Raw genomic sequence first — 25,304 nt, 5'->3', positions numbered from 1 at the left:
CCGCTCGCGTCAAGTTCGGCGCGATCGGCGACGCCGGCCTGCTGGTGAGTCGACTCCACGCCGACGTCCTCTCTCTCTCGCAGTCTCGACGGCTTATCCGTTTAATTAACGAGACAATGCAGAGGCTGGAGATTGTACGCGACGGGTCCGCCGGGACTGAAAGCGAACAATATCGTTATTGTTTACTCTCACTCGCTATCCACGTCACTACCCTACTCGACGCGATCCGAGACATTCGAAAAATTGCAGTAATCCAGCCTCCAAATGGCTCCGAATCCCCGTTGGTCCCCGTTCACCCTGTTCACTCGATACTGAATATCATAAAACCAAAGAGAAACTATTGTCCCGAGCAGCAGCAGCCCGGTGCATCCAAGCACCATGCTGTTCACAGTAATCGGAAAGGTCGAAGGAAAGGTTAAATAGGACCGTAACTCGTGCCCATTACATGCCCGCGAACCACGAATCGGCTATTCTTCAAAACGTGCGAATAATACGAAACGTCGAGTCCAAAGCTTTCCACCCCCGCACACGATAGGCGTGTATCTCCGAAGCAGCGATCTCTGAATTTATGTAACAGGTACCAGAATGCTGAAGACATTTCGCGGCACCCCAGCCCTTCTCCCCTTGAATAAAGGAGACCCTTATTCCGTCGAATGGTCGTACGCGTATGTATTACAAATTTCTGGACATTTTGGAACGAGGTTTCTGTCGCTCTCCCGCTTGCTCCCAGTTATACCGCACTTTCGATGATCGTCTGCTTTTTTAAATCTCTTTTTTTTTGCCATTCAGCTGCTATTATTTGCTGTCAGTCATCGAAGGTGGTTAGTGCCCCGATTGGTTGAATCGTCAGCGTCCCTCCGTCGACGATATCGCAAAATTTTGAACGATAAACCACTCGTGCCCCGTTTTTATTGCGCCCCGCGCGGCCGGAACTGCTGTTCACGTTTTTGCACATAAATGGCAGCGTGTAGGTTCGAGACCGCATCCAGTCCGCAATTTGCATTCCGCCGACAAAAAAGGAGCATCCGGAGGCAGGGTTTGCGCGCGCGGATGCTTTCGCGGTGATCGCGCGACGTTGATGCATTCGCGGGCATGACCTCGCCAGCGTCTTTTTCACTCGTGGCATTCATTGTCACTGTTAAAAGCAGACACTCGTAGCAGCATCGGCCCGCTCCGGCGCACGGCAGAGGATCTTGCGGCCGGGAAATTGGGATTAATTACCGAGGGCAGAAGCTGACCAGCTTTTGTGCGAATGCAAACATGGCTAACTTCTTAACAGAATTAAGCGCTATCACTGCCGAAGCTCGCGAAAGGCGAAGTGAATCGGATTAACCCGAATCGCGGAGCAGTCTTCGCCGCGACGGGCCTCGTTCGCGTTAGTCATTTCGACAGACGCTTGGTTATTACCATCAACTCGAACGATCGCCGCGGTCGAAAATATCGCGTGCTTTATTCGAGTGTCGAACATGCTGCGTTTGCCCGGCGCGGGTTTAAATAAACCGTGCAGTTTGCCGGGCGAATAATCGTTAAATACACGGAACGGTTGTTGAGCGGGCGCGCGAGCTATCGATATCCGAGCCGTTCGAAGATACAATTTTGGTTTCAATTCATCGCTCCTCGGCGAAATATTTGATCTCCGGTAATATAAATTTCCCCAGCCATTTGCCGCGGCTCGTTATCCCACGATCGCAATGGGAATATGGTCCTGGCCGTTCGTCCAATGGAATTCCATAATTCATAGGACGAGTAAGATCCGTGCCCAACGCAATCGTTCGACAAAGAGTTTCGATTAAATTAATCCTATTACGCCTCGCTACCGAGTCTCCTCGGTATTGCGTAATTAGCTGAGGGCGTAGCAGCGAGTTATCTTTTCATTAAACTTTCTTTCACAATTAATCATTGACGCTGCCGTGGACAGTGAAAGGTATCGCCCGTTCGTCGGATCAATTGTCATAGCTTTGTTGAAATTTTATTCACGAGCTAGATCGTGATTGTGCTTCAAAGCCCAGTGGACTGCGAGAAGGTTCATTTTTGTGGTTTTCTTGTCGTTCGTGTCTAGTGAGAAAGATCAGCCGCGGGTTTGCTGATTCGTGTGAGTTTTTTAAAGGCGAACGTCGAGATATTTAAATAAAATATCGTGGAAGCTGCAATAGCTGGAATATTTGTGAATTTATTATCCTGGCCCGATCTGAATGCTCGAAACGTGTTTCGAATTCATTTCTCTTCGAGCAGAACCCCAGTGGATATATCGACTGGCTTCATCTTTTTTTTTTGAACAGACATGTTTAATTTCTCGAGCACACCGAGCGATACAAATTTTCCCCCTTTTTCATCCCGCTACGTGACCGGAAGATTTTCACGAAAAATGTTACATCAAAGAGGATCCAATACTCCATCTCCGATTTCAATTTAATCAACGACTCGTAGTTGGACGCCGCCAACGTTTTCCCTGTGAAATTATTTTTATCTCGTCGCCGGAACACGTCGCCTTCGATTCGTTACGTCGGAGAATTACCGTGAGAACTTTTTCCATCTTCCCTGGCTGCAGTTAATTTTGCAGCCCAATTGTTAAACGCGTTCTTTTTGCACGGAACGATCGGGTCGGCGGTATCGACTCGCAGTATCCTGTTTTTCTTTTGTTCGAATTAAATCGCTCGGAATGGAACCTCGAGCGTATTCGTTATTCGCGAAGGACGACGTTTCGATAAATGGAAGCTGAGTATGTGCCGTTTCAATCACCCACAATTGCACTTTGAGATGCCACCCTGTGTTTCGTAAGGACACACAAATCGCGGCATAGCATGACTGGTCGGCAAGCCAATATCGCGGCCCTTTATCTCGTGTAATACATGGAGCCTTTAAAATAGACAACGACTACCGAGGATCATGCTTCTTCTTTCACCTCAGCCGCTCGAGCGTGCAGCAGGAAGATCGATATACCAATAATTCAACGGATCTCAGACATTTTTCTATTTGTTTCTGAAGGACATTCTTACAGAGCCACTCGCGAGACGCTTGTGCATCCACTTCAGACGCTTCTCCGTATTGTCGCTGGTGTTCCGAGTCGATGAGCCTTGTTACGAGGCGTCTGGTCTCGTCTTGCCTCGTCAATTTCTCATGGAACGCGCACTCGTCGTTTTACAAACTAACGTGTCTCGGTTCATTTTCAGTGAATGACTTTACCCTTCATCGGGCCTCAACGAAATACGCGACCTCCCCCGGTTCGGAAATTGTACAACTTAGGTCACCCTCGCGGAGATGCTCGATTCGCTTAGGGTGGCCAGGCCGAGTTCCCAAGCGAGTTTTTATTGGAAACACTTTGCACCGACTTGGTGCTTTGTCATCGTTCAGTATTCCCGAAGAATCTGTTAACACGCTCGCACCTCTCCCGTCGGTGGTCCATAAATCGCAAACTTTCCCTGATACGATGGAAATTTAAGCAGTTGTGAAGTCGAAATTGTGCGGGTGGGGCGGGAAGCCAATTTCCCCGGCGATAATCAAAAAGCGAGCGTTTAAACGACCATCGCCAGCACGCCTAGGCCAAGGGTAGGCTTAAAGTGGCGAGTGTCAATATCAGGGCCAGCCGATCCCAATTGGAAATGAATTTGCGCTTTCATCGGCCCGCCTTTGTCCATATTTCACGAGAATTGGAAACGGAATCGGCACGCGTGCTCATTGGCCCCGAACCACACAACGAAAACTTTCATCCCCTCTGTCCGTTCGGAATGTCTGCAACGGTAAAGTCGGCGGCTTGGCTTTAATTACATCGATTCCGATACGTGAATTGTATCGTGTGCCATTGGCAAGGCCGCCAACATGCAAAGCAGAGCCATTATCGACGGTACAGTAACGCATTGGCTATGTATACATCGCGCCTCACAATGCCTCAGCTACGAGAGGTGAAACGAGGGTAGGGCTGGGGGCGGGGAGGGGTTGCGCACCATCGAGATCCTGTATATGCAGCTTTGTGCTCAGAGGCCAGGCATCCGACATCGCGTCATTGCGAGCGCGGAATTCCGCTGAAAACGAGGCGCTGGAATTCGTTTGTTGCCCCGAAGAATGTACGCGCGTCTCTGAAGGCTGGATTTTCAGCAGGCCATGCTACGATGTAAACTTTAATTTCTACTTTTGCGAGCAGGCGGCCTGCATCATGGCTCGCTGTGGTTTCGCCACGCTCCACGGCCTCTGTATCGCGCCGAATTACCGCCTTCGTTTCAAAGGAGGCCCAAGATGTATCGAAAATTAAATTCCACGATTGGTATTCAACGTTGCGTGGCCACGGAATTTCTGTTTATCGCGCGGTATCTACAAAGGTTACCTTTCAATCGATAGCTGAACCTTCCCCTAATAAGGATACCTGTCGCGGTAGCTATAAGAGGACTCTCGATAGTCGAGTTGACACGGACACCGGAAGGAATAATGATTCCTCGTGGCTGTTCATGCTCCGATTCAGTTGAAAGCTGACTGAGATGCAGGATCGGGACGCGTATCCGGCGAGTATCTTTTCATTCTGCGGCACGATGCAGCGATGTTAGCACAGGGGGTGGGGGGTTGGATGGCAGAGCCACCGGCAAGACGACGAAATAGTAGCGGAAGCCTTGCCGGGACACCTTTTGTCAAGGATTCAACTAACAAGCCCGTGTTAGTGGAAAGTTCCCGAGGTTTTCGCCCCGTAACGTTTGATGAAAAGCTCGTTTGTATCCCTCGGGTACCATCCGTCCACGCTCCAAACATATTTCATAATGGCCGCGGAAGCTGCAAGTGTATCTCTTCGCTTCCGGCGGCCTCTTCTCGACCTCCGTTTCGAGTCTCTGTGGCCGAGGACGTTCCGCGCACCTTCGGCACCCACGGTTCTTTGAAATTCCATCTGGAATTCATGAATCCTTACTTTTACTAGAGGCATTACGACTTATTTAGCTAGCTCCGCTTTAATTCGCTGGCTCTACGTTTCAACCACGACCACCCATTCGGAGTTTATCGAGGCCGCGCAGGGAAATTCGTCTCGCTAATAACCAGCACGCGTATGAAAGAGTTTATCTCTCCAACGTTACGGCCACAACTTTTTGTTTACGTTTTACGCTCCATAAAAAGAGAGGGTGGTGCTCGAGCTGGTGGGGACGTCACCAATTTAAACGAAGAATTCGTTTAACGCGAAAAAAAGAGGCAACTGGAAGGGCGACGCTATCGCGAATAATGTACCGCAGGTATAGAGGTCCTTACCTATGCGTCACTCGCGATTTCAGAGAACGAGGCAATTTTTCGCCAACTACTTTATCGCGCGCCGTTTTTTTTTTACGGCAACTCGAGATTCGCAAGCGACTCTTAAATAATCGTCCTCCTTTCGGAGAGGGGAATCTCGGCTACGCATAGATATCGGGAGCAGAGGTTTGCTCTACATCACCGCCTATCGAGTATCCTGAACACGATCGTATTTCGAAATATTCCACCCTTTTTTTTATCAACACCGGGTGCAAAAAGCTTCGGAATAATTTTTCCATGCCCCCATCGAGCAACTTCCTTTGTACTTGGCGAAGAGAAGCTGTGGCGCAGAAGTAGGCAACGGATCGCAGGGGAGCTGCACTTTTAAATTAGCCAGCAATTGGGTCACCGGACTAGGAACTAGCGGCCGACAAAGGACATAGACGAAGCTCGCTATGCAGATATCAGATATCGGTCCCCACCGAGATCACAGGACCGAAATCTCCACTAATTAGAACGATCGGCCTAGTTGCATCGAGTCCGAAGGCAAAAGCTACCCCGTTCGCTTGTCCAGCCGTTTGAAGATCGACTTGCTTCCGCGCGGCCAACAAACGAGGGTCCATGCATTAAACATTCGGCCAGTTGGAAGGGATTTAATAATGTAAAACCGTCGGAGCAGCTACGGGTTGGATTGTGCGGGACGCATTGGCGATCGAACGGCGACGCAGTTGGCTCCGGTCCCCTCGTACGCATAAATTCTTGTAGTCGGTTTGCGCGGGTGTTGGTGAAAGGGATCGAGCGAGAACGGACTGGAGGAAGAGGGAAAAGAAAAAGCAGAAGGGTGGCCGGTGGGCTAAGCCCTCGTGTTGCCGTTTTCATCCGCGTTGCCGAGGGGGAGTGGGCCAGGGACTAGATCTCCGCGCCGAACACTGGAACTCTCTCAGCGGGCCGTCAATATTTTAGCAACTTTTTCAACCCCCAGACCCCGTCCCGTGTTCGCGCCTCGACAAATGCTCGGAGCTTGCTTAGCCCCGCTTATCCTTGCCCGATGCTTTATCGACGACCGTTAACGCTTGCAGCGGCTTGGATTTACGGCGAGGCCCTGAAATATGACTGTCTCTCGGTTGGAAGAAAAACACACCGAGCCAACGCAGGGGAGGCTAGCCAGTTGACACTTGGTTATCAACGAGATATCAAACACTCCGGAAGCAATCGAGATCGCCAGGTGTCACTTGAGGAAGACCACGAGGCTTCCTTCGAGGCTACGATCAGCAAGGACCTGGACATGTCCTTGACAGTAAGCACGAAGACAGGACTCGGTATCCCTTCCTTATTTTTGTCGTTCGTGAGAACCGACGCTGTTAGAATGTCCAGGACGCTTGCGCGTCCACCTTGTTATCACGTTATTATGGGAACACTAGCTATTGCGCAATAGGTTGAATAATATGTAGGCTGTTCCGAGATCGATATATCGGTTTAATATTGTGTAATGGTAGGCATAAGAGTGACGTTGCGAGTGGTGATTGCGTAGCGGCAAAGGGAAATTTGATATTTTCATCAAGGAAACCTGGAGTTGGTTGTCCTTTTCTGGCCGTGTGCAGACAAATTTGCAAAGTTTATCAAGAGGAACTTTTATAGGTCGCCTCGATATCTCGTTCGTTTAGGTCGCGTCAAGTTTTCAGGCACCGACACACGGTTTTACAATTTATCTCGCAAACTGCGCTGAAGTGATGGGTCGTAAGCGTGCCCCGTGGAACTGGGCCACTTGCATATCTGCCCTCTTCCACAGATACGGTTCATTTTCTCCCAGTGTGTCGGTTCGGTTTTATCTTTACAACTTTTCCCTCGCGCTCGTAGGCTAAACAAAGATCTTCCATGCTGTCCGTCTGCTCGCTCGGAAGAATAAAATTCTCATTGCTCATTGACTTTGCATTTAAATGAAAGAGTAGCTTCCGAGCTGTGCAACCTCACGGCCGATGGAGAACGGTATCTTGATCTCGGCCCACACGACGCAGCGTCTTAATTAAAATAACGAATTCCACCAAACGTTTTAACGTTTCTTCGAGTTCTTTCCCGGGCAGATTGAAAAGAAACGTATCTCTGTCGCGGCACTCGCTCCGGCCCGCGCTGCGAAAATATTGCACCCAGGGTTTACTGCAAATTGTATTCGCTGGAATGCGGGGCAGCGTAGTTATCCTCTTGTCGTTGACGAAATAAGGACTCGATAGTGGCGGGATCTGTGACGCGGGAGCGTTTCAAGGACTCCTCCTGGATCTCGTTGACCAAGCACGCGTATAAACGAAACCGTCATTAACGGAAGCTGGCGAGATTCTTATCCAGCAGCCGCATGTAGGTCATAGCACTTCATTTCCATAGTTTGATATTCCAGCGAGCTCCATGCGAACTTCGTTCGGATTTACGACGGTAATGAGATTTACATATTAAATTATCCGCGCGCGAGATAGCCGCGCCAGACAATTCCCACGCGTACAATAAGTTTCCACGCGCCTAATTAAAGACAACTTGTCCGGTGTCTGTGCACGCACTCCAGAGTCTTGGCGCGCGGGATGTTTCGCGCCGAGTTTCCAGAGAAAACGCAGCGTCGAATTTCTACCGCGGCGTTTATTAATTCAGCTGAGATTCCAGCGCATGATCGAGCACTAGTGATACCTTTGACGAAGCCTGGGCTTAAAGCCCCGCAAACTTCGCTGCAGAGACCACCCCTATACCTACCCTTCAGCCCGAGGTTCGCTGAGTCTGACATTCTAGCAGCTTCCATAGAAATTGAAGTAGCATCTCAGATACCGCTAAGCCCCCCGCGTACATTCTCAATAAGGTCGACAGGAGTCTCGCGTCCTCTATCCTGTCTGTCCTTTTGTAGAAGACCTCTTGATTTACACAGCCTGATATTTTGCCAAGTTCCGTCGCGTCGGAGTCGTCGTCGGTGTCGGCTGCGCTCGAAATAAGTTGGGATCGTCGAACAGGAGAACTTGCCGCTCCTGTTGTGTAACTGCCAGGCGCTTCTGCGTATCCGTGCTAATTCTAGCCAACCGTGTTAATTCCCGCGATTATCGGCGACCCTCCGTCTTCTTCGCTACCGTCAGACATTATGCAAATGCCAGTCTATCAAAGGGCGTGAAAGTCAAAGCGTGTTTGCGTGCCTATAGGTAGCTACTGTAGTAGGTACGTGTCGTCCCAAGAGGCCCTGCCGAGCGTCTCCGCTCGTTTCCGCCCGTTACGTGGCCCCAATTATTATTTAATACCCCGCGGTGGATGTAATCGAGAGCGATTTTGCGACGCACCGAGCATCCACTGAGAACCTTTCACACCCTAAGATCGTTCTAAGATGATCGAAGTGGTGTTCGATCTCGTAATTAGACGAATCTGGCCTGGCCAAAGCAGTTGAGCGAAAAGGACGTCTCCGAGTTCTCCAGTCGCTTTGGGATCCCCCGTGCTCGATAATCGACATTCTACCCGCAGTTCCACGCCAAGTGCATGGTACACCGCATCGGATGCCTTCCCGTGAGATATCATCGGAGAGTCGGGATGCCGTAAAGAGCCACGACCTACATGCTAAGAGCATCGCCAACGACACCCAGGCGTGGTGAACACGCGTTCGTCGACACTGGATATCTCCTCCCGTAACCGACAATTAAGTCTAATTTCCGTGAGACCGACCCAAGAGGGCCTTTCCACGGCCAGCTCACGACACTGTGGCTGAATTGCACCGTTGCAGTCTCCTCCCCTTTTCTTCTTCCTCGCCCCCGAAACCACCCCTTTCCTTGGCTGGCAAGGCGTGGAACGGAGTGTAACTTCTCACAATTACCATGATACACCCCGGGCTCGGTAATTCGATCAGAACTACGGGGCAAGTTGTACGCCGCCATGGACCGGAAACTGGAAACTGGTAACTGGCAACTGGCAACTGCGCCCCCTGCAGCCGCCCGAGAACTACTACTGATCTTTCCTACTCTGCAAGACGTAAAGAGGTTTCTTGTTGCTTGCCAGTCGTTTTAGCGAAATGGCAGGATCAGCGGGGCCGCGGGGGGACGCCAGACACTTCTCCGGGCAACTTGTAGAGTAACGAACACGAAGCAGCCCGACGAAGAAGCTTCTTGAATAGGAAACAACCACGACAACTTACAGCGGACGAGGACGCGCGCGTGCAGTCGATTGCATCCATTCGAATCTTTCCTCACCCCCCTAGGTAATGTATCCGAGCTTGGAGGATTTTCTATCCGAAATATTCCGAGTCTGGCTGTTCGCCCGATGGCGAATCTCTAGATTCTAGAAACAAGTCTCGCCGCGAGGGAGCAAAGCGTGTATGTCTGGCCTCCGTGGGAAAAGTTCGCTTCCAGTTTCGCCAGGATTCGCGAATCCATTTCCGACTAGCAGGGCGATCGATCGACCAAATTGGCTCGATTACGTTTGGACGGGGAGGCGAGGAGACAAGGAGCGGCTCCCCCAGTTCTCCCCGCTTCGTTTTTCCATTTCTACAGTTTCGTCCAAGTGTCGATCGCCCGGGGCAATCAATTTTCGATTCGGTCCGAAGATGGAACCGCGGGGGTTAAGAAGAGAGCGAGGGGGTCGAGAGCGGTATGGTAGTCCGTGGGTCAGAAAGACAGCAGGATGAGCCCGTTATCGGAGGGAAGGCTTTTCCTCGGGAAATTCGCCTTGCCAGACAAATGCACTGGCGCTGGGTAGCTGCAAGTGGAAAAGGACCAATTCCGGGATATAAATACGGGCGACGGAATAGGGTCGAGAAGGGAAGGGGCCACGGCCCACGACTTTCGAAAAATTCCCCGATGCAAGGATTCCGTGGATCTCATTACCTAAATGGCGGGGACGATTTAACGTAAGCCACGGTTCCTGGCTACTCGTTTAATTATACCGAGCTAATGTACTGTCTAAGATGAGGTACGAGCCGAAGTAATTTCGGGAGTACCTATATACCGTTCGTAATATCGGGGACGGTGTTTTACGTTAATGGCTCTGTAGCGAATTTCGCCCACGAGCCCAAAGTAACGGGGGGAGCAACTTTTCACTCCGAGTCTCGTTTACTTCCCTTCGGTATCGATCAGCGAAACCGACAAGGGATCGATCCTCCTCGGGATCCTCCTTAGTTTTTCCTCTTATATTTAAATAGCTTGTTGGAAGAAAATTACGTTATTAAATCGATATCCAGGGCACTAGTCTCGGATCAGCAAGTTCCCCGAACTCCTTACAGCCAACAGCCGGCGCGCGCCCGTTCGCTGAAAGCTATAAGAAGCTTTAGTCGAAGAGAAATTTCCGGTCTTAGGCAGCCGGAAACTTAGCCGAAGCTGATAAATTTGAACAGTTCTCGGTGCCGCCGCCGCCGAAATTTCTCTTTGCCGGGAGTTAATGGAGGAAGGTCAAAGGTGGTTTCATTTCCTCCACGAAACCCTGCGCCGCCGCCGTCGATCGTAAATGCGACGGACGAGCGCGCCCGTCAAACTTGTAAGCATATTTTTCAGTCGGACGTTATTGTCTTGTAAGAGGAGCGATCAGTCAGCCTCCAGGCGAGAGCTCTTCTCCGAAACTTCATGCCTCCCTTGTCCTTTGTAGCCCGCGCCTCTCCATTTCCTATATTTGCTTACATTTTTCGTCGAGAAGACCCCGAGGTCCCCTTATTGAGGGAAGTTTGTCGATACCGTCCACGTGACAGGAGGATATGCGATATCCCATAAATCCTACTCGACTTTGATTCCATTATTTCAACCCCTAAGGAAGATTATTAATCGCCATTGTAAATTCTCTGTAATTTTCACCTGTCGCGTTTCATCGAGTGACGCGCGTTGAGATAATTGAGAGACACAGGTCAGCGCTGTCTGCAAAGTAAAACGTTCCGCAACTGGGAGCTGGGGCTGGAAACGGTGATTGTTCTCGCCCGGTCTGATAAATGTTACCGCCATACTTGCTCGTCCAATGTGTTGTGTATAATCCGGCTTAATCTCGGATTAGACGCATAAGCTATGGCTTAATCCGACGCGCCGAGAACGTGTGTCGGCCATTTGCATACGCAGCCGCGTCTTTGGCCCGGCAATATCCGCGAAGATGTTGCTCGACTCGACTCGACTCGGCTCGACGCTAACGAGCGAACCTACGTATCTTCCGTTCCATTGTCTCGTTAGCCGCCTCGCCAGAGTCTCTAATCGTCGATTAATCGTCGCTTCGGTCCGAGATACGTATGTGCCTGGAATTGACAACGACGGCGGCGACAAAGAGGGCACAGGGATCGCTTTATGGCCGAGCCAACATCCATTTAACCTGGCTGGAAGCGTTACCGCGTTAACTCTACTGGGAACGTTGTAACAGTTAACGAGGAGGAGCAGAGCTTATGATCCGGACGATGTAATTCACGGTAGATTTAACCGAGGAACGCGGCCGTTCGTCTTGGTACATCTTCGCCCGGCGTTAATCTCTCGGACGTACACGGGCTTCGCAAAAATTATGCAAATACCGCGAGAGAGACTCGCGGCCGGGCTTCGTTACTTATCGCGTTATTATTTTTCGCGTAATCGCGACTGAGCGGTGTAATTCCACTCTCACCATGCTTCTGTTTTAAATGTAGTACCGCTGTGTTTAACGTCTCCATGGAAAGAGATGAATACCCAGCGGTTGCATAGTCCTCGGCGGTGCATTTCGCGCAATGAATGGCTTCGAAATGGCGGCTAAACGCTAGCTAAACGCCGGCTGCGGGGCTTTGACCCAGGGAAAACATTATATTCCCCTGGCCATTAATGTAAGACGCGCGAGTAATCGGCCGCAGACGGGCGATAAAGCGAGCGCTTGTCTTGGCAAACTTTCCTCCGGAGGCCAGGAAAAAGGATATCAAGAATCGAGCTGGAAAACCTTTCGCAACGATGAGTAACACCTGGTTTCCTCGGGCTTCCTGGCCGTGCACCCGGTACTTACATCGTCTAGAGACCAGCCGCCACTGTCGGCCGTTAAAATGAAATACTGGAATGATTTCTAATGTAATGGAGACCCAACTTCCGCTGCCAGACAGTCGAGAGGTGTCCCGCACGCTCGTATCGCGGCTCCGAGATCGTTCTTCGAGGCGTGTCGGTGGAATGACTGAGCGCTCTCTCCCGAATATTCTTCGCCGGGCGAAACTTTATCTTCTCGTCTCCAGCCGTGCGGGAGCTTTTTACGAAATGAGCTTCGGATCGAGCTTCGATCCCCGTCACGTTGGCCGAAACTTTTTAACGAATTCTCCAGTATTTCGCGTGCCTAGAGGGGTCAGGTGCGATCAGCGGGAATCACAATTTGCCATTAAACCGGCGCTCCTGTGAAAATATCGTCCCCGTCCGCACCGCGGGGTCTCGAAATTTTTCAACCCTCTCAGCGGAGGGATAGAGAAACGCAGCGTAGCGCTGGCGTCTTTTTGGGTCAGCTCGGTGGAGTGGTTTAAAAATCAGGGGAATTATTTCACGGCTGACGAGCCATTAAGGTGATAAACGTTTAATGAAATTTTCGAGTGGACACTTGAAGATTCACATGTAGATTTTGCAGTGGGAGTATTCTCGAGAAGAATACAGCGACGACTTTGGCTCGTAGCGAGACCCGATTTATTTCCGGAAATTCGTATCGTTATGAAACGCGCCACTCGACATCATTTTCCTAAATTTATGCGTCCGTTTCCTTGTTCTTCCGTAATACAAAGTTAATTCAATTAAATCCCGAAGCACAACACCCTGGAACTTGCGTAGGTACAGTAGCAAAGTTGCTTTTTATACCCGGCTCGCGAGTTTCATTTACGTTTCACCATCCGTCCATAGTGTCGCAGTATCCGAAAAGTATCTGCTGAAGTTTTCGCGTTACATTTACGAGGTGCCTGGAGGGGCGAAGTCGCCGCTGTCGTTGCCAGTTTCGCGTTCTGCTCGAAGGCGGAACCAACTCGCCGATAAGGCTGGTTCGCAAATTTTACCGCCCTCCAAGTTTCCGCGAAGATATAGCTCTGTGCTTCCACAGAGACAATATACGGGCGGCGAAATCGGCGAGCGTCTGTATGCGGTGCGCAGCCACCATCGATAAGCCGAAGTAGCCGCGGGCTAAGTTCCGTAAGCCGATCAAACTGGAGTGAGTTTATAGGGACGGCCAAGTGTACGGGTTACTTGGGCTATCTTCCTTCAATCTCACTTTGATAACTTGTTAGCGGCGTTAACTGCTTCGTAAAATTGGTATCGGAAAGTACTTGGAGGATATTGACGGCTCCGGGAATGCTGGTGCCTGCCGGTGTTGTCTCGCAACTCGGTATCGATCTTTGATCTGTTTGAATTTCAAGCGTAGACATCCGCTTGGATGCTGCACGCTGGCGAGATCTGTATGCGGTAGATAAGTCTCCCTTAAACACGCCCAGCACTCGCATTTCCAAAGCTAACACAAAGCTTCTCTTTGTTTCAGGTACGCCGCACGCACACGCCTCCTCTACTTGCTTAGCAGTCGCGCATCGGTGAGTTATTTAACAATTGAAAGCGCCGCGTACTCGTTCACGAAAATTGCAGTATTGCAGCGGCACGGCAGAGTTTCCGTGCGGTTAATCGCTCGCGCCACTCTCGGGCCACGCTAATCGTCCGAATAATGCAGCCGTGCCACGAAATTTTCGTCGCCGACCCGTAGGAAAAATCATTATGCGGGGAATTTAATTCTAGGCTTTCCGCGGGATTATCCGGCGGATCGTGAATGCCCTTTCCCAACCGGACGAAAGGGTGGCGATAGGGGCGGGGGAACAGGATCCCAAAACGAGAGCGCGGACTCCCGCGGCAGTGAAATTCGCTTTTTTAATCCGAGATTTTTCGCAACGATTCCATTATCCCGATAGGGGGGCGCTGTTTTTATCCAAGGGCTTCCGACGACAGCTGAACGGCGGTCCTGTTGGTTCGCGAGAGCGTGGCGCCAGCGTGCAAGCGAGCGCACGGAAACTATCGCTAATCCACGAGCCCGTTATTCGCGACTCCGGGCTCGCGTTGCGTTTGTTGCGATTTAACCGAGCTGGCCACGCGGCTCCCCGTGCTCCGACGGTATGAAATATTTACGAAACTCGTGGACTCCGCGCGCATTCGGAGACGCCAGACAAAATCGAAAGCTTTCAGCGCGCTTCAGGAGAAAAGCTCGTGGCTACTCGACCAAATAATTAGTTGGTTCCGTGGCGGACTGGGACATGGCATGATACGGATCAAACGAAATATCAGGTAGGGGTGAGTCGCTTCGTTAACGCGTGCCACGCTCCGTGCTCGCGATACGCTGCCGATAACGAAAGACAACGCGTTTACACGCGGTATTACGTGACTCGCGCGTGCAGCTTAGCGGAAAGTGTCTTTTCACAGGGATGGGAGGGCAAGACAAATGAACCGTCTTCTTTTTACAAGCCAAAGTCACGAACCATTGAGAGATGGGGGCGGGGTGGTTGCTCGGTTAGTTTAAATAAATTAGCTTCGCGGAAAGTGGGCCACGAGCTGATTCCTAGCCGACGATGAATTGCGCGAAGCTGGCGCAGAGGTCGGTTTGTAATTTGTAACGATCCAAAGTTCGCGTTGTCTCGGCCCGATTAATTGGGGGAGGGGGCGCGTCATCGATAACGATGCTCGATAGTATCGGAATTCCCAGGGAAATGTTAATTCTGCGTAATCGGCGGTCGTTTATCATTCACCCGTTGACGGGCATTGCGCGCAAAGTGACTCGAATTGAGATTTAGCTCTTTCCCCTTTTTTCTCCGACGGTCGTCGGTTATACAATAAAGTACCGTAACGGAGCTCCTTTAATTGACATTTCTGATTTTCCCGGAGCATAGTGGCACGCGCGAGAATGGTTCTCTTTGTATTTCATTCATTGGCGGAACAGTAATTCCTATTATGATTCTGCCTGCGGATAAACAGAGAAGTTTGCTGGTCGTTATTCATCAGACCTGCCATCGAGTCTGATTCCGTCGAGAGATCGATCGGAACGGCTCGCTGGCCTTAAAGTTACGGTTAACTTTCTCGCTGCACGTCTTCGCGCGAGATGTCGGAAATACGACCCCGAAACTTTCTTCCGGGACGAAGTTTCCACTCCCCTCGACCCGCTTTTTTTTCTCTTTATTAATTCGACCCGAGCACGAAACGATTAAAAAGTAATCCCGTATTCCGGGAGTTCACCTTCGTTTTTCCTGTCGCTCGACTTTCTGGTCCTTGGACGACGTTCGTCAAAGCGAAGGATCCGCTCGGTAAGAGGCTCGCCAACTCGTCGAGGAAAGTCTGGAAAGGGACAAATTTCGAGCTCATTACGGGAACTTTAAGTTTCACTGTTTCCTGAGGGAAAGAGGGAGGACGGGGCGAGGGAGGGACTTCTTAAGGTGCTCGTCCCTGAACGGCAGCCACTTAAGTATTTATGTAAATTCTGACTCTATAGGTCGGTCTTCGATCCTGCTCATCCAATTGAAAGAATGACCCAGAATTCGGTCTATTCGTGCAGCGCCACAGTACCGATCTCTTCTCAGAGTAGGTACGTAATTCAAGTAGTAGTCTGTTCATCGTTGTAACGAACAGAGTGATCAACAGAATGGTTGAGAAAATATTCTCGGCGAACGCGCAGCTAACCGCTCGTTCAGCCGTACTTCCTCCGGCAAAGTGCATTCGCGAAGATCCCTCTGACTTTTTGTTCTCCGGCGAGTTTTTAAGGCGGTTCCGTGACCGACCAGATATTTCGTCTTGCACTTTCTGTAATGGCTCAGAAACTCGTTACTCATTGTCCGGAGTGGCAGGGGACCTCGAAAACTTCTCGAGTGTCTGCGGCCGTTGTCGTAATTGCTCGGTGCATCGAACACGTTTCGTTTCACTAGCTATCGCCGCAGTCCGAACCTTTGATCCCCTCGGAGCTCTCGGTCACTGATTTCCCTACATAACTTCCTGTAATTCTAATCTTCCCATTGGATTCCTCCGCTCACATACCGGTCGAAGATGAACCAAGTTTCGAGGTCTTCGAGCTCCTCAATTATTTCCCCGAAAATGTCTGGAATGTCGAGCAAGTAGCCCAGCATCAGCCACGACCATCCAGCAGAACTTTGCATTTATTGGCCATTTTAGTGATCCACTCTGCATAGTAACTGCATTCTTTCCTACGGTACCTACCGTGTCACCAGTTCACAGCACAGCCCGATCGTGGAAGCTTCATTTTCATTCGTGGTTGTTCGGCCGTCGCGGCTCTTCGTCTGAGAGCACGAACAGACGGGAATTTATTCGAAGCGTTTTTGAGATAGATGTTGCGGAAGAATCGAGAGTGCGGCTTATCAATATGGATGTGTTTAACTTGCTGCATAATGGAGGAACCATCCAGCGTTTCCCTCGATTCCAGCAATCATTACTTGGCCAGACGTCCGAGAGAGGAGACTCGATTAACTGGAATCTCGACTCGGCGAACTAATTGAAAGAATCCTTTCTGCTGGCCTCGTTTCGTCCTTCTTCGCCCTCCGTTTGAACTGTTCTCGCCGGCTTTCACGAGAAAAATATCAAGGGGATTCGAGCTGGTTTTAAATCTCGGCAGGCTGTTGGTTCGAACTACTTGGACGGTTTCGAAAAGCAAGCAGCCGAAGGCCCGCGCTGCCCCAAGTTGTTTCGAACTAATTGTCTCGCGGGACTTTCGACGGGGCACTCCGATAGATTAATGATCTTCTTCCCGAAGTGCCTGGTCTTTAACGGTATTAAACGTTCCCTAGAACTAAGCTGATTATTCTCGTCGTTAGTTAGGAGACACGTCAAACGCCTCGAGTCCAAAAATTTTAATGCTTTCCCGTTCGACACTGGATCGTGAAAGGATCGAGCGGCCCGATGAGAACGGCAAGTTGCAGGAGATTGAGTAAATCTTGTTAAGACCTTGGCGATCGCCGGAGCGCACCGAAGGGCGAGTAGAATTAAGCTAATCATTGTTGGCCGGCAAATATTTGGCAAACAGTCCATCTCGCTCCCATCCGACATCTCCAATTTGCCTTCTCCTCGAGCTTCCGTAATTGGCGGATAGTCTGACTAATTAGTAGCCAAGAGATGCTACCTGTGATCAGCGAGTTCCTGCCCGGCCACTCTCACGTCCAACGAATCCCAAACTCTATCCGAGAGGCGGCGCTTTCGATTGTTGGTTTTGTCTGACGGCGGACACTTGAAGCATCCGTTGAAACATTCCCACTTACCCTCCCTGGATCGCGGGGGTATTTTCTCGGGCGCGAGATTATTCGCTTGTTCCATCGCCTACGTGCTCCCTGCAGAAATATCACTTCGTTATTCCCCATTTGAAACAAGCTTACGCTCATCCACGAAAAGAGACGAGAATCGTTTTTCCGCGCGCGCGCGGCTGGCTCTGCGGGGTCGACATAAACATCCATCGACGTTTTCCCTGGTTTCCGCGATGCATCCATTTCCCGTGTCTCTGGCTGCCCGGCCGTGTTTTTGTTACCGTAAATTGCGACTGTCTCGCGCGGGCGCTCTCCCTCGCAGAGCGATATTTATTTGTTTACCCGCGTCCGCTCCCCTGGGCTGTTCTTCCGCTCTCCCGTTCTTGCGTCGCGTCGTCGACTACGGCGTCGCGGGGCGCGATTATTCGCTGGAACGTGGGCAAGACGGGGGCGGTGGATGACGAGGGGAAGAAATTAAAATCGGCCGGACGGTGCGCCGTGTATTCAACGTGCGTGCTCGTTGCGCTGGCGAACGAGCCTGGACGAGACATTGTGCTCTCGCGAACGCTTCCCATTGTCACCTGCAGCTCTATTCACCGGCACCGCGTTCGCGGACCGAATCCTCCGTGTGTACCCTGCTAAAACATACGAAAGAGACACGTCGTGGAGCCGAGAAAAGCTGTCGAGCGCGCGTGCAAGCTCATCGCGCCGCGTCCAGCGGATGCTCTAACGGATGCAGACTCTGCGTGCACCGCGCGCGGAACACAGACCTGTGTAGCTGTAAACTTTTCGAGTTTCAACGCAGTAGCTTGCGAGGCTGCAGATTTTCAATGGATTTCAGGGATTGGCTACTAGGTTTCGCCGTGTCTCGCCCACGTTTCGGAATTTTTCATCTTCGCGGAACGCTGGCGTCGTTTTGCACGGTTGCATGGAGCGCGCCGCGAATTTGAGTCGAGTGCGTCGCGCAAACAGCGCGGGGCCTTTACATTTTGTATAACCGTGGGCAGTTCGGTATGTCGAAAAAAGCTTTTTCATTCGATCGAGATGAAAAATTGCTCGCCCCTGCATTTTTCAGGCCGGCCGTTCGGCCGAAATAAATTCGCAAGAGGGAATCGGTGGTCGAAAAAGAGAGCGCGAGGCAGTCGACGGGAATGTTGACTCTACGCCTCAACTTTCCTAATAAAACTGCATTTCATTTAGCTCCGCTCCACGGTTCTTCTCCCCTCTGATGAACAGTGTCGAATGCGTTTCGGGGAATTATATCTCGCGGCAGGAAATTGATGGCCTCGACCATAATTCCCTAGCTATTCTAATATATCTGAATCTCTCGCTCGTCGTTTATGACGTCGCTCTCTGCCACGGAACATTGTGCGCCTCGCATAGAAGTTGCGATACCTATGTAACTCCGATCGATGCGCATTAGTCCAGCAATGCCGTTAATTTGTCACGAATTCTATTCGAGCTCGACTTAAAATACGCGTCCAATTACAATGCATATCATTGAGGTTAAACGCGACAAACTCGCCGTGCGGAGATACTTGCAACAATACCTGCGCGTTTATCAGCGTGACGGGCTTTAGCACAATGGTCGCGGATATAAATTAACTCGTTGCTAATTCACGTGAACGGGCTTTCGTTTGAACGACAGCTATTCATCAGAGATAATACGCCGGCAGGGACGCTAAAAACGCTCCTCTTCGCGACACACGGGGTGTTCTTAAAATATTTGGTGAAACGTCCGAGGGGCGCCGTTTGTTTTGTGTCTGCGTCGGGGCGAAATCTCTCTGCAGCTGCCCTTTCCACCGTTCCATCTTGGCTACAGTGCAGACGCGCGAAACACGAGGCTGTTTGTTTTCGGTCAGAGTACACCGCGATGGCAACGGCTGGCGGTTTGTATGCTTATACTCGAGGAACACGAGCGGCGTGGCAGGTTATCTCCGAAGAAGGCCCTCGGGTTTGGTCTCCGGTCCCTCTGTTACCTCCCAGTTTTAGATTACAGTCTCGAGGAGGCGGCTCATTGTCTCCCCCTTGCTCTTTGATCAGAAACAACAGGCATTTCTGCGCCACCCCCACTCCTACAGCCTGATTCGAGGAATTATAAACAATAGGTTGCTGGTTGCGTTTAACGAGCGACAGGTAAATAGCTATTCGCAGCATGTGGGTCAGAAAGCAGTGAGCAAATGGGGCTACTCGGCTATGGAAATGGAGCTCCTAATCGCGGAATTATACGGCTGCTCGTTTAAAGGTGTTAGGTTTCAAATTTGTTGGGCATTCAGCTCGGGGCAGGATGCGTTTGCAGAGAAATTTGGTAACATTGCTACTAATTAAAGGGGTAAATTCGACGAGAGGCAGCCTCCGAATTCATTGAAAATGTAAACGCGAGACAGTTGTTGCCATTGCATTCCCTCGTCCCAGAAACTGCTTAGAGAGAATTGGGCAGTTTCACCTAGGATACGTGTCACTTCGTGTCCCGGAAAATCGCGATTCTATGCGAGGGTCACGGGGAATTGGAGAAACGAGAGCGTTGGAATAGAATCCAGACGATCCGAGCAGTTGTTGCACGTGCCACAGGAGCACTGTTGATGCGGAGAAGCACGAAAAGCTCGAGAGCAACGAAATCCGTGGACCGAGGTGTTAAAGGATCGCGGTGGAAGGATTATGCAAAAGATTCGTGCGCCAGATCGAACTGCCAGTGGTCTCTTCATTTTTCCTGCGCCCAGCCTTCTATTTATCCACTTCGCGGCCTCGCCTCTGAATTCAAACGCCTCGTTATCTTTTCGAGACGCCTTGATATATGATTGCCGCGATATCAAGTGCTACTTTCATTCAAGAATCCCTGCCTCCTCGGCTGACTAATGCTCGGCTTAACGGTCTCCGCTCGCGCGATACGTGTCCCCCTTTGTGCGAGATATCTCTCATCTCTGGCCGATTCTCTCTTTGCGACAAACGAGTATTTGAGTCGGAGAAAAAAATTCACTCTACACGAGAATTGCATTCTCTTGCCTCGTCGTTAACACCTGCATCGTCTGCGTTCGTTTATCTCGCGACGAGTGGAGCAGTTTTTTCTCGGCGAGCGTTATCTCGGTCGCGTTTCCTTACATTTCTCCTTATCACGCCGCGCCGTCTTCTTCCGTTCGCTGGCGCGCGCTACTCGAGCTGGCGCGACTCCGCCTTGCGACAGAATCTGTCCGGAGGAAAAGCAAGTTGGCCAGGGTCCGTGTGCCACGGTTCAGAGAGCGGGAAATTGAATTTTCGCCCTTGACACGTCGGAGGACCGCTCAAAGGTGATGCAAGCTCTTCACCGTCTCCTGTCCCGATCGCAGAGATGGCTCTCGGTGCTCCTCTCCCGACGAACATCGGGCGATCTCCATCCACATCCGCGATCGAGATGAACGGCTGGCTCCTCGATCCAAGATTTCCGCTACCGGTGCGATCTCCGGCCGAGGACACCCTGGGTATTTGATTAGCGGATACCGGATATTTTACGCTTCCAAACCAGACCACGGCATCGATTCTCGCTGTTGAGCCGCAGCGCTGGCGAAGATGTCTTCGTTCCCGATATCCAGGCTCGCTAGCTGGTGCAAGCGAGTCTCCCTTCGTTCTCCCTTAGACACTTGTGATCCACTTTGGATCCCCAGCTTCGGCGTACGTTGACAGTCGCGCTGATGATAAGACATTTAAACATCCTCGATTAAGGACAATCGAATTACATCGGAGTGACGCGCTGCTCTGGAATGGCCTCGCTAATACCTACCTCGATTTTCGGGAGCAGGAAACCCTTGACGCGTCTCGTCGAACTCACGGCGAAATTTCCGCGAGTCTTCTATCCGTCTCGTTTAGGCGAGCTGGCGCGTCTCCCGCCGAGGCGACGGCACTTTGCTTAACGCAATTAATGACTCACTTAAACGTCTTGCTCCGCCGCGGGTCCGTCGTTTCCCTTTAAATTGTACATTCCGCCCTTCTCCACTCCAGTCCCCGAATTTCCGTCTGAATCGATAAGTCCCGGCGGTCCTTTAGTTTCGTTGTTAACGAGAGTCTGCGGAGTAATTAGTGATTCATGAATTGCAAAACCGAGTGCTTTCGACCTCGCGTCTCGCCTGGCCTCTCCTCTCCTCGCCGCGCCTTTCATTCGATCGCTCCCTCTCCTCCTTGGTCCTCTTTGCCAGAATCCTTTCTATCGGATCCCGTGAAACGGATCGATACAAAATAATACGCCGCCGATTATTCGATTTACCCGAGGCCGAACAGAGTGTCTCTCGATTGTCGTTCCGTGGCGAAGGTCTGGTCGTTGTTTTACGGCGAATCTTCTTGCTTCTCTGTGAAAGGGCTACTTGCGCGATGTTATCGCCGTAAGAAGCAGCTTGTCGGGAACTTTAGCGATTTGAAAGGGCGGCGGGGAGCTTGTTCGTGTCTCGTGCTCGTAATCCGTCGCCTCCTTCTCGCGATACGCCTCGACGCGCGATGTGTCGCTGAATTGTTTGGCTCCTCTACTTGCCGCTCCCTCCGAATATTGCGCGTCTCTTTCGTAGCCTGCCTTTATCCCGGACATGCGGGAGCGCACAAGTTTTTGTGATTGTCCCAAGGCTGAATGTCAAAGCTTCCGCGGTCCTCGACGTCCGTCCGAAATAATCGAAGGCGTCGATCAGGATGTCGGTTCTCGATTGGCCGAGTTATCGATCGAGCGAAGCCATTAATCAGACCAGCCATTAATCCAGCGGCTATTAATCATTCAACCGTATCAATCCGTACAAATCGTACCGAGGTGCGAGTCGGTGGTGGTGTCTCGGGCAACGTCTTCGTCGTGCAGCGTTGCACAGCTTAGACAGGTCGGTCGATTTCTCTTGGGTTGCACGGGTAGATGGAAGGAGGTGGCTTGTACAGGGGGTGTGCAACGGCTGCCACAAGGTTTCCACGTCCGACAGCACTTGGGCCCATCTTTGTTCCCATTTCCATACCTATTCCATTACCGGGCAGGTCTGAGCCGGCCTTGTAATCTAATAACTAATCTCGCCACGACCGGCTGCCTCGGCAGAGCCTGGTATTTCGGGGCAACTTGCTCAACACCACTCGGGAAGAATGATGAGAAAGGGTCGGGGGATCGAGGGACAGGAGACTGGTGTCAAATAAGCAGACAGGATATAATTGACCGCATCTGCATAAACGAGCACTCGGTTTCCTTTCTCGTGGTTTGATGGTTCTCTGATCGTCTGCTTCTCGCCATTGTGGGGTGCCAGGCCCGCCCGCAACGTTGCAACGAAGGGATGTAAACGCCCATATAAATCATTTCGAACATTTGAAACTTCAGATGGAAGAATTATGTGATCCAGCAGGATGTGGGATATTCTTACTGCTTCTCGTCGGGTTTAAATAATAAAGAGACAGGTTGAAGGAGATATATGGAGGAAAAGCACGGGGACTAGGGGACGATAGATCCTCGAGAGGACATTCATTGTTGGAACACGCGGATGCGGTCTGCCTATCGAAACTTGTAAGAAATGTGGGGAATCCTGGTCCACGAATTGTGCAAATCTGGACCGCGGATCTGTAAAGTGCGGTGAGAGTTGCTGGGAAGTTCCAGCGATACATCTGGTGGCTGCGAGGCCGCAGGCGAAATATTTAAAATTTACAACGGGGGCGGTCGCGGATGTAGCCTCAAACTGCCGCGCGATATATTATCGAAACAACGATTTATAACAATAGAAAAATAGAAGCATGCCGCGTATGGAATGCCTGAAACGCACTGGTCGGCTCGATCTCGTTCCGAATTTTATCTCGATACATATATTCCTGGATATAAATAACGGGCGTCCTCGATTCGGCGGCGGAGCGCTCGGTAAGCCGATTCATAAAGAGTCATCAAACATCGTTGGAATCGATCGGGAGTCCCTAGAGAGCAATGAGGAATGAAAAGAATATTTTCCGCAAAGTTTCGCCTGAACTTTTGACATGTGACAGCCGATTTTCTGGCTTTCATCGCCGTCCCGCGGGGATTCATGGAATACGCCGCGCTGCTTCCTGCAGCTGTCGCTCGCCGCGCAGAAAGCTTTTTCAACTCGATCGCTTCATTCGCGGAAAGTTGCAAATACCTACTGCGATTTCAAACGTTCGCCACGTCGTCCTAGCATTTGACGACGCGTTTGTTTCGCCCGATGCATTTGGGATGCGCCGATGCAGCGGCGGTGGTAATGGAACTCATCACGCTGCAGATAGAAGTTTCGTGGTCGCCGTGGGATAGGGCTCCAGTTTTCGTGGCCCCTCGTTCCCACACGTTCTCGCAGGAACAAGGTAATAGAAAGAGGAGCACGAGGTATTGGGTGTTGTGAAAATTGCACGAGTCTCGTTAGGAAAGAAACACGGAGGAAGATTGCAATCGTTGAAGTGTGCGCTGTACTTTGAAGATAGGCTCACAGTAGTACAACTCGCGTATTAGTCGGGCAGGCGCCTGTTTCTACGTTTAAGGGGACCTTTCGGTCTAATAGTCGTTTTTTTATTTCATTTTTCGAATGTTCAATCTTTTATGAATACGCGTTTAAAATGATTTTTTGAAATTCGTAAAATTCCCGAAGTTATAGGCATTTGAGTAGCGGCAAATGCATTGGTAACACACGGCCACTCGGCACTCACGTAAAACTTTAAACGCGTTGTTCTCGAAACAGTGTTCTCAAAACGGTGGGACCTGTATTTCCAAAAGTTATTATCCGATTCGACTGAAACTTTTTTTATTTTGAAGAATATACTTCTGGCTAGGGCCGTGCCGGAAAAAATTACAAAAAATGAAAATTGATAAATTTCAAAGGCGTTGAAAAGATGAATAATATAGAGAAAAAATGATTTCAAACTTCAAGTGTCGTTATTTTCTAAAAAAATGTCATTTCTGTATTTTTGCTCTGGTTTTCTCCCTAGCCAGAAGTGTATTCTTCAAAATAAAAAAAGTTTCAGTCGAATCGGATAATAACTTTTGGAGATATAGGTGCCACCGATTTGGATGAATTTTTTGACGCCTTGACTTTAACGACTCCCCAGTGCCGTCTGCAATGATTAATTATAAAACAAAAAATATATTTCTATAATCTAAGATATCCTTAATGCAATGCAAAAAGTTCCATTAAATTATGTATAGTATTTTTCCTTTAATTAATTCCTAAAGATCACCTGTTTTTATGGGCTCTAGACCGGAACCTCTCCTTAAACGAACGGCAGAATTGACGAGGAAAGGGTATTAAAATTACTTTCGCTGAAAAGGCTCGAGACGACGACGCGACAAGCCACGCGTTTCAGTGGAGACACAACAATTTCACCTTTTCTAAATAATGTCGAGCAACGTTCCCTGCGCCGCCTGACGATGGCTTTTCCTGCTCGTAGACCGAGCACCGCGGTACACGCTCCTCTTTCCACCTTCCCTCGCTGTTATTTTCCCGAGGCTGAGGACAAACCGTCTTGAAAAAGGAGAAATGAAAATCCGTCCGCGAAGCGGGCGATGGCGAACAGGAAGAAGGAACGGGGTCGCCGTAGGCCTAGATACGTCTCTGCATTTTTCCCGCGCCCACGGATGCTCGAAAAACTGGGTCAAATATCCGTGGCCCAGGTTTTCTAAAGCCGAGGTTCCGAGGCGTTTCGACCCAGCCCACTCGGCGGAAAAGAGTTTCGAGCACTAATTAAAGGGACTGCTTCGCAACGAGGGGGAGCTTATCTCGCGTAATCTTTCACCGTGACACGTCGCCAGCGCACCTTTGAATTTCGTTTTCCCGTCGCCAGCCATGTCGATCCGAGCGTGATGATGTAATTTCCTAAAATACACCCCCGCCCTATTTTATTTCGGCGTCGAGCGTCAGGTGCCAAGGCTCTCGCGAAATTTCATGCCGCGAAAAATTTATAGGAGCCAGTAAGATTCGTTATTGCCGCACTTTGCGACGGTACCAAGCGAGTACTTACATACGTCCAC

The 25,304-nt window shown here is 50.5% G+C and overlaps 1 protein-coding gene across 2 annotated transcripts in view; it reads left to right on the top strand.

Moving 5' to 3' along the window:
• Positions 1-25,304, top strand: part of Cpx (synaptic transmission protein complexin) — a 182,698-nt gene that overhangs the window by 15,750 nt on the left and 141,644 nt on the right. Inside the window, exon 2 of one of the 2 annotated variants that reach the window (XM_076821214.1) lies at positions 13,627-13,675. The exons of the other annotated variant lie outside the window; for it this stretch is intronic. The gene's annotated coding sequence lies outside the window, so the exon portion shown is untranslated. The remainder of the gene's footprint in view (positions 1-13,626; positions 13,676-25,304) is intronic. 2 annotated transcript variants of the gene reach the window in all.

This window comes from Andrena cerasifolii, chromosome 10, assembly GCF_050908995.1.
Source record: "Andrena cerasifolii isolate SP2316 chromosome 10, iyAndCera1_principal, whole genome shotgun sequence".
NCBI classification, from domain to species: domain Eukaryota; kingdom Metazoa; phylum Arthropoda; class Insecta; order Hymenoptera; family Andrenidae; genus Andrena; species Andrena cerasifolii.
This window is presented reverse-complemented; position numbering and strand designations above follow the sequence as displayed.